The sequence below is a fragment of the Molossus molossus genome, unplaced genomic scaffold, assembly GCF_014108415.1.
Source record: "Molossus molossus isolate mMolMol1 unplaced genomic scaffold, mMolMol1.p scaffold_m16_p_1, whole genome shotgun sequence".
In the NCBI taxonomy this organism is placed as follows: Eukaryota; Metazoa; Chordata; class Mammalia; order Chiroptera; family Molossidae; genus Molossus; species Molossus molossus.
In genome coordinates this window covers 16,637,855-16,650,644 of record NW_023425344.1, presented here as the reverse complement: position 1 = coordinate 16,650,644, position 12,790 = coordinate 16,637,855, and the positions used below count along the sequence as shown (strand labels likewise).

At 49.4% G+C, this 12,790-nt stretch overlaps 1 long non-coding RNA gene across 1 annotated transcript; it reads left to right on the top strand.

Annotated features, from left to right (window-relative positions):
• The first annotated feature begins 1,597 nt into the window (after positions 1–1,597).
• Positions 1,598–12,461, top strand: LOC118619169. Its single transcript, XR_004957149.1, has 4 exons — positions 1,598–2,073; positions 5,627–5,760; positions 6,752–6,883; positions 12,336–12,461. It is a non-coding gene; the product is annotated as an uncharacterized LOC118619169 (long non-coding RNA).
• Positions 12,462–12,790: the final 329 nt, after the last annotated feature.

Sequence of the window (12,790 nt, the reverse complement as noted above, 5' to 3'; positions counted from 1 at the left end):
CCAATAAGAAATCGGCATTAATTCTACACCACAAATAAAAGAAACAAAAGTGCCTGGTCCAAGGCCAGCACGACAGGGGATTTGGGCCCCTGCTGGGCAGAGGGCAGAGGTGAACCGGATGGCTCACCTGGGCTCCCAGGCGTGGGTTTGTTTCCTCCTAATTCATCAAGGATCAGCAGAGCTGGGAGGGACCTGGGGGCCTCATCTGGATCCACCCCCTGCCGTTGCCATGTAATTATTGAAATCCCCTGGGCTCTAGGATTTAAAAAGAAAAGCATCCCATTCCTGAGAATCCCTTCTCCCTTCCTGTCTGGTCCCAAACTATCCAGGCTTCTGGGAGACACTTGACAGGTTTTATGATTCCGTTGGCATCCTGGCTTGATTCAAAGGCAGACTGGTAACTGTCGCAGACCTGTGGGACCTGGCTGCCCAGGCTTTTCGGGCACAGTGCTGGGTTCCCGGACACACTGCCCTGAAAGTGCTCCTCATGCAGTGTCCCTGCACAGTCGTCCACTCTTCTCCGGGCTCTGGCTCCTTCCTTCCCTTCCGCGCTCCCCCCAGCCTCCACCCTGCCCCAACCAGTCAGATCCTGCCAACCTTCCCTCCATCTCAAACCCTTCCTTTACTTCCCTGCCTCCCACTGTCCACACCTACTCCTTATACTGCTGTTAAACGGCCTGGTAGTTTATCTTTTCTGAGTTCTTCCTAAATGAGCCCTGGGCACCTGGAGGACCAGCCCGTATGTTAAATGCATCTCTCTTCTTTAGTGCCTGTTTGGATGACTTGCCCTGTGCTGTCCTGTTCCAGCTCTCCACCCCCTGCAGACCCTCCTCTGCATCCTCTTCATCACCTCCTCTGAGAGCTAACACTAGGAGATGTGCATGGTCTCACTGGCTCCCCGAACACTCTAAGGAGGTGATAGAATCTCTCTTCAGAGCCGTTAAGTACCTGGCCCACATTACACGGTCAGGAATGTCACAGGACTGGGTGATTTCACAGGCCTTAACCACTCTTAACTGCTTAACTATACACACAGCCCTTCCTTCCTTTCTCCTTCCTTCCTTCCTTCCTTCCTCCTCCCTTCCTTCCTCCCTTCCTTCCCCCTCCCTCCCTCCTTCCCTCTCTTCCTTCCTTCCTTCCTTCCTTCCTTCCTTCCTTCCTTCCTTCCTTCCTTCCTTCCTTCCTTCCTCCCTCCCTCTGTTCCTTTCCTTTCATTCTTTTTTCCACCAGAAGCACTTGCCCATTCTGCCCCAAGCACTGCAAGAGGAACTCACAGACGCATGCAGGAAACATGTCAAAGGTATTACAATACAAAATGCGAAGAAGCCCAGCCAGTGTGGCTTCGTGGTTGAGCATCGACCCATGCGCCAAGAGGTCTCCGGTTCGATTCCTGCTCAGGGCACATGCCCAGGTTGTGGGCCTGATCCCCAGTGGGGGGCATGCAGGGGGGTTAATCGATGTTCTCGCTCATTGCTCATCGATGTTTCTCTCTCTCTCTCCCTCTCCCTTTCTCTCTCTCTGAAATCTATAATAAAGAAAAAAAAATGCAAAGAAAGCAAAGAGAAGTAAGCAAGCCATTGGCGGGAAGCAAGGATGAGTCCTGCTTCTCCACACATCGGTGGTGCCCGACAAATATGAATCATTTGCTGATTCGTTTGGCTCTGTTGGCCCCGGGCAAGCACGTGGTGAAGGCGGTCGGTCTGCAGACGCTGAAGCGCTTACAAAGGAACCGTGCCCGGCTTACCCGGCAGGTGGCACAGAGCGGGTGCTAAGCCCGTGGGCGCTCTTACTGGAGACAAACGTACATTGTGAAAGTGTTCCCTCCCCTTGTCCCCTTCGGGCCCACAGCCGCCACGCCACTGCAGCCTGGAGACCGTACCTTCGGGAAAACTCCATCGCCCACAACTTCCATTTCTGGCGGAGTGGGAGGTGTACCCACACAAACTCCCCGTTCCCTCGCCTTGTCTCCCGCCTGCATCAGCCCCAGCATATTGTGTGGCTTCTTCCCCTGATGGGCTTTCCTTGGCCTGGAAGATACCGGAGACAGACAAAACAGGTCCTGGGAGACTTGGGGTGAGTTTCTTAATACGCCCGAGGCCAGAGCCTCAATTTAATCTTCACATGTGTACGATTAAATGCCTACCTCCTGGAGGCTCTTAGGAAGATGCCAGATAACAAAGCACCTACTTTGGTGCCTGTCCTATAGTAGAAGCTCAATAAAATTGTGTTGCATTCATGAATTGATTTTTAACCAATGGCCTCGGATTCGGTGGGTTGAAACAGCCCTCTTACTGTGTTCCATTAATGTGAGGTCGGGTCATTCGGGGAGGGCGCGGTTGGGCGGCCTGTTGGCACTCCATGGCTCACAGGGCTCGATGGGGCTGGCAGGGCGGCTGCTGGCTGCTGGTGCAGGCTGCCAGCCGGGCTCAGCCCCAGCTCCGCGGCCTCCGCAGGGCTGCTTGGTCTTCCTCACGCCGAGTGGCTGGGGCCCCGGGGACTGTGATAGAAGCTGCAGGGCTGACGACCTAGCCCCCGAAGTCCCTGAACATAATGCCGCATATTTACTAGGTCGAACCAGCTCGGATTCCAGGGGAGGGCAATCAGATCACATGTACTGAAAGGAGTATCAGAGGTTCTGACCTGGCTGTCACCAGCCAGGGACAGGAAGTGTTTCTACTCTGTGTCGTCCTGAGGCATGAGGTCAGCACCAGCCGCTGGGCCCGTGTGCTGACCAAGGGTCCACTCAGGGTCAGTCCTGCAGCTGCTGCGGCAGGGGAACAGCAGCTGGTCCCTGCCTTGTCTCCGGTGGCCTCTCACTGAACTCGAGAAAGCATATTTCAGAGCCAGCCATGGGTCTAACCATCTGTCCCTGCGGACTGTTCCTTTCCCTCTGTTGGTGTTGATAGCTTTTATCTATCAATCTATTTATTTTTAGTCCCCTTACATTTATTTTACTGAGTTATCCTTTAAGTACTGGTTTACATTGTCCCCCATTTTATTTAGATATGATTGACATACAACTCTGTGTAAGTTTAAGGTGTACAGCATAATGACCTTTTTGCAGTGTTACATGATTATCACAATAAGTTTACTTAACATCACCACCTCATATAGTTGCAAAATTCTTTTTCTCCTTTGATGAGAACCTTTAGGATTTACTCTCAGCAACTTTCTAATAGAGCAGTGTTAACTGGGTCATCGTGTTGTACATCACATGCTGGTACTTATTTCCCTTGACTGGAAGTTTGCACCTTTTGACCATCTTCGTCTGATTCCTCTACCCTTCACCTCCCTCCGTTGGGAACCACAAACCTGATCTCTTTTCTATGAGGTTTTTTTTAAGATTCAACATATAAATGAGGTCATACAGTATTCACCTTTCTGTTAGACTTATTTCACTTAATATAATGCCCTCAAGATCCATCCATGTTGTCCCAAATGCCAGGATTTCCTTTTTATGGCTGAATGGTAGTCCTGCCTGTGTGTGTGTGTGTGTGTGTGTGTGTGTGTGTGTGTGTATCACATCCATCTGTCAGTGGACACTTAGGCTACTGGAAATAGTGCTTCCTGGACTGTACTTTTCTAAGCCATTCAAATGCACAGCCACAGCTAAATCTCTGATTATGTTAGTGAGCTTCATGAATAAACTCGCATTCCATGCTAAGATCTTAGCTCTGAGCATGAACTAATAAAGCACAGATTTTGTACCCCACAGTGTGAAACAGCTTGATTGCCATTGTATTTTGTCTCCTGGATTTTACTTGGGAGTCATTGCGAATGCTGCAGTGGTTTTGCATAATGTAAAGACTAGGTTTCTCCCCGGTTCTGTCTTTCTTTTATAACTTGGACTTTCCATAAGTACCTTGCATGGACACATTTTTGTCTGTCCTTGAGACAGCTGTGTCAATTCATTATTCAAGGGTGTAAAGTCCCATTTCTTCACTTTCATTATGTTCCTTATTTGACAAAACCAGCATTTCTCAAAGGGAACATTAATGGGTGTCATGTACATAAAAGTATACTGAGGAAAGGCTGACTGGCTTCAGCAAAGTCAAGCAAGCAGGTTTCTTTACTGCAGGACTTCTCAGGACCTTTAACAAACTAATGTGTATGTTGTATTTCAGAGAGAATAGTGAAGGTCACATTTCATGGACTTGTATGACCCTAGATCCTTTTCAGAGAACACCCTCAAGGACTTATGTTCCATGGGATACACTTTGGGAAATGTAGGCCTAGACCCATGCTCTTTGGGCTGGGGGATGCCCGTGACACACCATTTTGTCGGTGTGTACATTTCAGGTTTCTGCACACCTTCCCTTCCTCAGGCAAAGCTGAGTGCTGCCCTCTCCTGGGATCCTGGGGGCAGCCTGGCAGAGTAAGAAATCTGGGTTCCATTGCAGTTTCTCTTCTTAGCTCTGTGATCCTGGGCAGGTTAGCCTCGGATCTCCTAGGCCTGAGGGGATTAACACAACTTCCTGAGTTGGGGCAGAAGCAGTGCACACACACAGGTGGATTGGAGTGGGGCTTCCCTTCCCAGTCCTGGGACTGAGCCACCACAGGAACAATGAATGAACGCACCCGCCCCCTAGTGGGCATTGCTGCCTCTGCCACCTGAGTCCACCCATCTTTACAGATGGCTGGATGGCTCCTACTGTAGGCTCGTCAGGGACTGTTCCCAGTTGGCATGTGGGCGACTCATTTTAGACTAATGAGTCAAGAAATTATTTGAATGAAGGTGATAGATTTGAGAGCAGAGATTGTGGGTTCTCTCCCCAGCAAGAGACAAAGTACCATCCCCATATTACAGATCCTGGCCTTGAGATCACTCACAGAAGCGACAGGGTGACACTGGGACTCATGGACAGGCCATTTCCACACAGCTGAATGCTTTGCAGACAGCCAGGAACAAGATCCTCTTATTTCTTTTATCATCGGTGGTTCTTACATTGGAGGGGAGGGGAGGGGGGAGGGTACGATTTGCCTGATTCTGTGATTCCAGGTTATCTTCTGTATCTACCAACCTTGCGAGTAGTCGGCAGGCAGTGGTGACGAAAGTTATCGTTCATTGAGAACATGCGCTGCCAGGAACCATCGTAAGTGTTTTACTTATTTAGTCCTTGCGGCATGCCTTGGAAGATGGCAGAATGACGCTCAGTCCCATTTTAGAGCCGAGGAACCTGGAGCACAGAGCATTTGAGTAACTTGCCTAAGATCACACAGCAAGGGTGGGACCAAACCAGCATTCAGTCTGACTTTGCGTCTCAGCACTTAGGCAGCGCCCCCCCTGCCTTTGTCAACATCGCTTGTTGACCATCTCGGTCAACACGTGTGTTTACCATGTCCCTGCTGTGTGCCCACCCCTGTGCCAGGAGCTGTGGAGGACGCAAAAGATTCACGAGACTATTTGGTATCTATGATTGCTCCAAAATTGGTTTTGACTTCTTAATAAATGGTACAATCCCCGAGGAAAAAACTGAATGATGAAATGTAAAAGAGCCAGTTTTCCAGACGAGGAAGAAACTGGTTAATAGCAGGCTGAAGGGCAAACGGGTTTTAAAAAAAGAACCAGCGCAGGGCAAACCAACACTGTATTAGTGACACATATGATTTGTATGCCTGTGAGCAGGAGGGGTGTGCGCGGGGAGAACGCTGTCTTCCTGAGTAAATGAAGCATGGAAGTTCATTAGGACCATAGAGAAGTGTTAACAGAGGAAACCCGGCCCTGGGAGCTCCGGTGGATTGTAACAGAAACGATGTCAGGTAGGTGCAAATTGGAAACGGGAGCTGCCAAGGCACGATCTGAGGAAACAGTTACAAAAATATAATAAATAATAAATTATTAAATATGTTAAAAGCTAAAAGGATCTCTGTGTCTGCAAGGCTCTTAAATTCGAGAGAGGAAAAATGGCAGGTTGGTCTGGTCCTGGGGGTGAAGGGAGGGGAGTGGAGCCGGTCTGGCTGGGCCGGCCCTTCCTCTGAAGACAGAAACGCTCGGAAGAGCTTTTGTGGGAAATCACCAGGCCCAGGCCACACGCAAGACCCCGGGGAAGTGAGGGAACAAGTTAAAACCCCAGGGCATTGGCGAGAAGGGAGGTCCCTGTCCTGTTCTCAGTCTGTGCCCGGAGCCCAGGTCTGGAGGAGCTCCCTCCGCCCGGCACAGGAGGTCTGGGCCCACGAGGCCCTCTGCCCCTTCCAGCCACCTTGCTGCACCTGCTCAGGACCCCGACGAGGCAGGAACCTCCAGGCTGCTGTGCCGCTGGGACAGGACGGACCACACGCCCCCCTGGAATGTTCCTCTTAGCCCCATGACCCCTCTGCCACCTCTCCCAGCAGTTCCCACCACCCAGGCAGGAAGGAACGACTGGGTGCCAGTCTCAGCTCCGTCCCTTGGTCAAGAGGCAAGCACCCAACAGTCGTGAAATGAGAATGATGATCACACTCCGCTGAGTTCTGTAGGTTCTCATGGCTGGTCTGCTGTGCCGGGGCTGCGCTGGGACAGTCCTGTCCTGGAGGTTACAGCGCAAGGGGTTGGGCCCTGAGGCCCCTTCTTACCTGTGCCCCCGGCAAAGCTGGGCATTTCCTCAAGCATGTCAGCAACGTTCCTGTAGTTCATCGTCACCATCTTCCTGTGGGGTCGTTATACTGAGTCCCTCGGTCAGGCCAAGGTGGAGACAGGTTCCGCGGGGAAGAGGGGGCGCTCGCTCTCATCCCTGTCTGGTGTCCTAGCTGCGCTCTCAACCCCACTGCACAGGGAAGCCAGTGATCCAGGGGCAGTGTGCAAGTGCAGCTGTGACAGGCGACCTGAAGGACAATGCAGAGCTTGGCGAGCCCGCAATGTGTGCGATTCACTGGGAAAGAGACATGTCTCGGATCCGAGGACAAGGTCAGAGTTAAGCAGGGGGAACTGCGGGGTGGTCCCTGGGCAGAGGAGCCGGGTGCACTGTGAGGACTGAGCCCGGGGCACAGAGCTGGCTGCCTGCCTGGCTGTGGTGGTGACCAAGCTCCTCAACCTCTCAGAACCTCAGTCCCCTCATCTGTAAAGGGGAGGAAAGAGGAGGTCAGTGGACTGATGTAAAGTGCTTAGCCCACTGCCGGCACATGGTAGGAGTCATTGTTAATGTTAGAGTCTTTCCTTCCAAGACCTCTGTCTCAATGACACCACCTGAGCATTGAGAGACGTCAAAAAAGGTGTGTGAGTGTCGGGGGCAGGGGGGTGTCCTGTTCACCCTTTCCCTTACTTTACCAGAGCAAACAGATGAAATGAGAAGCCAGACGTCATCAATGAAAATTTTCTAAGCTGCGCTGGTGGTGAGACTTAGCACGCGATGTCCAAAGTGTTATCTGCCTCTTGATCATGATATAATGACAGTGCCCAACAGGCTCACAAACATGTGTAGTTTGTGAGGCCTCGGGAATCTCCTTGTTCTACTATTAATTACTGCTGATGACGTCACAGCCCAGGTTTGACCCTTCAACACCAGGCCAACCAACCAAACACTCAGTGACGCTGTCAATGGCAGCTCAAGTGTTCCATGGCCTTCGGGCCATTCCATGTTCATAGCAGCCCTGTCCTAAGACAAGTGTCACAGCCCATTTTGCTGACGAGGTGACTGAGACCGTCCAAGGCCACACAGAGGACAGAGCCAGAGGTCCCCCCCCTCCAGCCTCTGGCTCTGGAGCCTTGCCAACCCCACTGTGTACACTCTCTCATGTATTCTTTATGAGAATTTTTAAATGATAGGGCTACCATGTTTCATGTTAAGAGATTTAAATGAATCTGACACTAGATCACTGTGCGATGACCTCCTTGTCATTTGGGTATCACGTCAAACAGTCTTGCCACTCGAATTCATCACATCTCAGGGTGGGATTGTTTTTCTCACACATCAAAACCTCAAATCATCTTGTTCATGTATTTGTTTACTTAGCACCGGGCAGCAACTTCTACAGCAGTAGGAAGCACGTTGTTCTTTCATTCTCCACTGAGACCAGCAAATTCCCTGCGCACACTAAGTACTCAGTGCCTCTGGGTGGACAGAACCAAGACTCTCAGGCAGGTCATGATTGTTCCCCTTAATGCCTGCCAATCTATTGAGCTTCCAAGCCTCACTTTTCTCATCTGTAAAATGGAGCTCATAACAGACAACAGAATACTATGCAGCCATAAAAAATGATGTTGTGCAAAAACATGGATGGCAGGGAGAGATATTTCTGATGTGATAAGTGGGGAAAAAAGCAGGCAATAAAACAGCCTGTCAGGATGAACCTGCAAAGGATGCAGAATACAGAAATTAAAGTTACACTGTCTGAGCCTCAGTTTTGTCATCTCTAAAATGAGGATGGTAAGAGTCCATGTGAAACTGTTGTGAAAATTAATGAGTTCAGACACTGTGTGTGCGAGGTATTGGTACATAGTAAGAGCCTACTGAAGAGGAGCTATTGTTATTATTGATATCACCACTGTTGTTTCTGTTGTTTTTGTGATGTATCAAGTGAACATAAAAGATTGTAAGATGGCATGTGCAATATAATTCCATTATTCAAAATATATGCCTATATATGACTTGGAGGTATGTAGACTAAAATGTCACGTGATCTCTCTGGTCTGTATGTTTTTTCTTATTTTATTTTGTTCTTTCTCTACCTCTCCTTCTTTACTGCCCTTCCTGTCTTCCTCCCTTTCTTTTTTTAAGCAAACATGTGTTACTTTGTGTCATGAGAAAACAAAACCAAGAAAATAATTTAATACTAAAAATAATGAAATAATCCAATGGGCAAGGCATGCTTCCCAGGTGGTAGGAGAGTTGGCCCTCGGCCTCAATTCTGTCGCTACAGGGTTCCGCCAGCACAGGACGCCCCTCTGAACCAGGTAACACTAAGAAACCCTTTCCAGATGCTTTTACAATGTGCCAGGCATTACTCTCAGCCCCTCACATGCACTACACAATTTAATCCTCTTGGCAGACCTGCCCGATAGGTGCTATCATTGCTGTTACACAGATAAGGAATCCAGGGCCCAGAGAGGTCAAGTAATTTGTCCAAGGGTGCCCAGATATCAAGGAGGTGTTTCCCAGTCAGGCCTACATGACTCGGAGCTTGAGGTCTAGAGCTGTATCACCGAAATTGTGTACTCTGGGCCAGTAGCATCAGCATCCCCAGGGGCTTGCTAGAAAATGCAGCCTCTCAGGCCCCAATTCAGCCCTACCAATCCAGACTCTGCGTTGTGTCAGGATCCCTGGCGGTTCCCGTGCAAGGTCAAGCTTGAGAGACCTGGTCCGACCACCACGCTGCGCTGTCTCTCGGGCTTCCCGGTGTCTGGCTCCCATGCCTCGTCCTCGCTGCGGTCCCACTGTCCGCATCTCTGCAGGGAAAGCCGGTAGAAGCTACCTACCTCCAAACCTCATTCTCTAGTGGCTATTTAGCTGCTCTGAGATGAAGGTTTAAAGAAAGGAAGATGTTTGAATCCATAGACCTGATGAGAGGACGATCGATGGAGTGTCTAGACCCCTGTTATCCCTTTCCAAAGAGTGGACTGTAAATAGGATATTTTTGTTATTCAGAGAAAAATAAATACCGCAGGCTTCATAACCAGAGGCCCTCCTGATGTGCTTAAATGCGGTTCAGGGTGCCCTGATTTAAGGTTTAGCGACAGAACCGCGAAGGTGAATTATCCAGGCCGGTGGGTGTTTATATATGATGATGGAATGCAAACGAGCATTGTTTGGCTCTGAAAGCAGAACGGAGGGAAGCTTCACCTCGGCATTTAATTATACAGGGCAGGGTGGAGATGCTTTTATTTCCTCGCTGGCCCATGGCATTACCGTGTGTAAGAAGGAACTGGAACATAACGTTTAGCAGAAGTTTTCTGCATTTCTGGTCGTGTTCCTCCCTGCTAAGGCTGTTTGCACGGTGCAATTCAGGCATGGAGCTGAAGAAGGTGGTTGGCGCGCGCGCATGCGCACACACAGGCTCGTCAGGGTTTACGGGAGAAAAAATGATCAAATATGGTAATTGGGCGTTTAATTCCGCCTAGGAAGGAGAAGGGTCGGAGAGGAATATTTGTCCTGTAGATGTGCATATATGGGTCGCACAGCCACACACAGTCAAGGTACTGGGCCGTAGCTTCTGTTTTTACCAGTTTCTGATGAAAGATCAGGGTTTGTCACTGGATTGTTCGATTCGAGGCAGAGAACTGGGAAGATCAATGATTTAATCCGTGCTGTCAGGTTCTGATTGTTTAGAAGCAAGAATTTACGAGGAGAAAAACACATTAATTGTGGTAGTAGAACACATTTTCTTTTCTTTTTTAAAACTTTATTACCCCCTTCTTTATTGATTTTAGAGAGAGAAAAAGAGAGAGGGAGAGAGAGAAACATCGATGAGAGGACATCAATTGGCCGCCTCCTGCATGCCCCCCACTGGGGATCAGGCCCACAACTTGGGCATGTGCCCTGACCAGGAACCAAACCAGCGACCTCTTGGTGCATGGGTCCATGCTCAACCGCTGAGCCACCCTGGCCAGACAAAACACATTTTCTTCATTACTGCTTTTTTTTTTTTTTTAACTTCATTTGGTCATGTTTGGTCAACTTTTATCGAGTAGGTAGGTCCTCTGCTAGGTGGAGAAAATCAAAGTGATAAGAGTGGCTGGTGGGAAATGTCCCTTGGGAGCATCGGAAACGGAGAAGAAAGACACGTGGAGTTTCCTCTGGGACAGTCACAAAGGGCTTCCCCCAAGAAAGGTGACTGCCAAGCTAGATCTGGAGCAGGTCTTCCAGGCAGAAAGGTTGGAAGGGGCTCTCTGGAGAGGTACTTGGTAGAAGTCCGATCATGAGGGCTCCTGTGACTGCTCCAGACACCTAGGATCTTAGAAAGTCATGCCGGACTTGGGCTGGGGGCTGGCGGTTAGGCTGGAGGAATCGAAAGGGCTCATCTTAAGAATTCAGACTTTGAGCCAAAGAGCAGCGGAGGCCATTGAAGGGCATCCACGATTGTGTATGTGCTTTGAAAAGATGATGCTATTGGCAGGGTAGGGAATGGCTGGTCGAGGGTAAGAATGGGCACAAAAAGCCTGTTGGGGTTTTACTGGAAGGTCCTGACAAGAGGAAAGTGGCTCACCGGAGGGTGGTGGAGATACATGGACAGAAGTCAAAGTATTTAAGGGGAAGAAACACTGAATATAGGTTTTGAAGGGGAGACCTGTCGAGACAGTTCATACAGCACAGTCCAGACTTCTAATTGCCTCCCACGGACAAACACAACCTGCCAACGTCTTCTGTGTCTTCAAGTGGCACCCAGCACTTACAGGTGTGCTCCAGAAGTGGTCTGAAGAGTACAGGCTTCTGTGAACGTCTCACCTCTTAGCATCTAGATCCTCTTTTTTTTTTTAGCAAATGTCAGCACCATGTCAGACTAGCCAGCATGACCAGTGAGCAGATCTTGAGTCCAGCCTTTATGGCTTCTCTCCCACTGAACTCCTGTAATCTGCTTTATGGCAGATATTATAAATGACCTCATCAGTGTCCATTGCAGCACCTCTTAATTAACCCTTTGGTACTTAGTGACCAGAATGCTGAAAACTACATTTCCCAGACTCCTTTGCAGGTAAAGTCATGCATATGATGCTGCCCCCAAGCACACACACCCGCTCCAGACTGACAGGCAGAAATGAGCAATGTATGGTGGCTGTTAAGTTCTGGCCGACCAGGTGGCAAAGCCTTCGTGTTCGTCCAGGGCGGTGGGTGTCATACAGCTCCTTTTCCTGGCTGCTTTGTTCCTGTTTGCAGCAACCAAACCCAGTGCTCTGGCTGTCCCAGGAATTATATGAGTTACCTCAGAGTACCTGCTTAAAGTATTGAAGTGGATTCTATTGTCTGCAAATCAGAACCTATAATTAACTTTATGTACTGCTACATATTATATTTTCTTTGCTGTTCTATGTGTAGTGTTACTTTTCTGTGAACAAAGTAGGAGCCCATTAAAGGTAGGTCATGCGTCCTCTCTTATGTCAACCACCGTGCTGATGTGGGTGACGCCATTTTTGCCTACTTGACAGCCTACTTCACTCTTCTAGAAATAGATGACCAGATTGTGTCCCAATTTTACTCCAGGGGACCACAGTCTCAGTTCATGTGCATCGGTGGTGTTGACTCCACCGACAGCGCCGAGGAGGGGCCTGTGACTCAGGTCTAGACAGTCAGCGCATTGCATCCCGCTGGCTACCACACTTAGTGCAGAGGTGGGGACGGGACTCAGTTAGAGCCCATGATTAGAAACCTCAGGGACTTTGCTGGGACTGTTGAGAGAGACGGGTATCTGTCTACTCTCTCTGTTAGGACCACTCGTACGAAGGAAGAGGTGAGCCAGATGCTGCGGGAGGCTCCATGCGGGATTGAGAATGACGTCAACACAAAGGCAGGAAAACCAGGAAGCTGTGGAGTTGACGCTGTTTGAGCCTTGCATGGATCCAGCCTTTCCCAAGACAACACTGTCTTGGCCTCGTCAGTTAGGTAAGCCCATGAAACTCTTTTTACTTTATTTTATTTTTCTTTAGCTAGGTCACTTGCAACCGAGTTCTGACTGAAACAGACGTTGTCCATAAATACCTACTGATTGGCTCATCGGAAAGCTGAAGGCCTTTTTTAAAAAAAAAATTTTAAATTGATTTTAGAGAGAGGAAGGGAGGAGAGAGAGATAGAAACATCAATAAGAGAGAACATCGATCGGTTGCCTCCTGCATGCCCCCTACTGGGGATCGGGCCCACAACCCGGGCATGTGCCCTGACCGGGA